We start from the raw sequence: 2458 nt of genomic DNA on the forward strand, positions 1-2458 counted from the left end.
GTTGTTTAGGCCCAAAAAAATTTGTTTGCTTGCCCTCCACAGACTGACCCAAAATTGGCCAAAATCAGGGCCGGCCCTTTTTTTTTTTATAGTTTTTAGTTTATAATTTTAATGGTTTTTTATTACTTATTCTGTGTGTAAATTTCATTTCAAATCTAAATTTGGTCAACAACATTACTGTAAACACATTATAACTGTCCATTCCTGCATCAATGTTTCCAATAAACTGTGTCTCATGCCTGTAAGCATGCAGTCATTCTAATTGAATCTGACTGACAGACCCACCCAAAATCCCACTGGAGAGCAAGCAGAGAATTTTTTTTGGCCTTATTTGATTCAATTTGTTGGGTTAATCATAGAGTGACGTATCGTAAGAAAAAAGGCCATTTTGGAGAAAATTAGTTTGGAAAAATTTGTAGTAGCGTTGTTTTGTGTTTTTGCAATAATTTCAAGATTTTTTTATAGGGGGGGGGGGGAGGGCATCAATATGGGGCCTGCTCCGAGGCACAAAACACTGAAGGGGGTGGGTGTGGGAGGGTGGCACAGAAGGTTTTGAAATGCATACATTTTTACATGAATTGTACCTTACATTATGAATTATACCCAAAAATTATGAATTTTACCCTAAAATTATGAATTTTACGCTGAAATTATGGATTTTACCCTGAAATTATGGATTTTACCCTAAAATTATGAATTTTACTCAAATTATGAATTTTACCTTAAATTATTTAGGCCCTAGGGTACTTGGTGGTCAGCCACTGCTGATGAAAACTGTTCCCAAATGTTCAAAGCACCTTCTTGTACTATTTTTGCTTGAAATGTTGGTTTTTAAATGGGCAAAAAATTATTATACTTAAGTATGTGAAACGGAAAAATGCTGTAAACATGAGAAAACTTTTCCTGTTAATGGAAACAGGAAAAAGTGTATCACATATAGTGGCGTGTACGCTCAGAGGCTGCTCTATGGCCATGCGTGCTTCGCGCATCCCCTCCTCCGCATTAAGAACTTGAACCAGTTCAAATACACCTTTTCCTATGATTTCGGAAAAAGTGTTTCCTATGTTTGCGGAAAAAGTGTTTCACAGTATATACTACTATTATGTAATACACCAATTTTAATTTTTTTTATCATTTTCTTATCATTATGTAGAATGATTATAGTTAATGCACACATTGCATGGATTGCACTGGGTGGTGCAAGAACTCGGTGACTCAGCCAGATATCTACAAGCTTTATAATATAATTCAGTATCTATCAAAAACATGAACCTTGTTTGCAAACTAACTGGAATGTTCACATTATGAAGTAGTAAAAGATATGTATAAACTTTAAATAAAGCTCGAATTCATTCAAAATGAATTGAGTAAACAGCTAGTCCCTAGTTGCTTTGAACTAAAACAGTAAAGAGAGAGAGAGTATATAATATTCGTTTATGCATGTTTTGTTCTGTAAATGGATGCTATAATGTCATGGCACTTTTGTGGCTATGAATAAAATGAATCATTGACAGTACACTTTGTCTTTGTCTTCAGTTCTTTTTATTTATTTATTTATTTATTTATTTAATATTAATATGAAGCAAATGCAATGCCGGCAATGCAATTATTCAAAGAGTATGGCCATTGAGTGTCTTACATTGTTTCTTTTTATCAGTATTAAGAGTAACATTTTTTTAAGGATCAATGCAGGCTACATATAAAGGCTGTCAGATGGGGGTCAGCCAATTTTGATCATATTTGGAGGTTAACCTAGTATGGTCAAAAGATTAACACCTGGTATAGTAAAACACGATCACCGACCGGTAGCCACACGGGTAACGCTGCCCCGGGCAGCGATTCCATGAGCATTATAATTAAGGTGATTGCGTCATCGCAGACCCTGGGATTCATGCATGCGCAGTGATTTTAATTGTGGAATTTTGTGGTACAATGTATCTATGGGTGTTAGGATTAAACAATAAATCGAATACATTCATTGCTGAACTTCCATGTACATGTAGACCTAAATTGTGACCCGTTACAGCAAAAGGTACCTTAAGTCCGATCCTCTCATTGCCAGTCAAGCACAGCATTGATCAATAATCAATAATCCTAATTGTTAAAGAGTACAATAATACTTGAACTATTGTCTGTAGAATTGTTATACAAAAAAAATGTAGGACCTATTGATTGATTTGATTGGACTGTGGTGGGTTACAAATCATTGTTTTATTGACTATACTAAGAATTTTAATTGAATGAACACAGCTTTCAACAGCTGTTTCGCGTATTTCAAACTACATGTACAACGCGTATGCACGACCTTGGATACAATACTAACCAATCACGAGTGCGTTGACATGGTTGGATTCACTTCCGCATTACGCACGCACAACCGCACACGCTGGCGTACATCACGCAGTGTACGCAAACAATCATCACGTTATGTCAGGCTGTGTTCATTCAATTGAAATTC

The sequence above is a fragment of the Amphiura filiformis genome, chromosome 5 (assembly GCF_039555335.1).
Source record: "Amphiura filiformis chromosome 5, Afil_fr2py, whole genome shotgun sequence".
Classification (NCBI taxonomy): Eukaryota; Metazoa; Echinodermata; class Ophiuroidea; order Amphilepidida; family Amphiuridae; genus Amphiura; species Amphiura filiformis.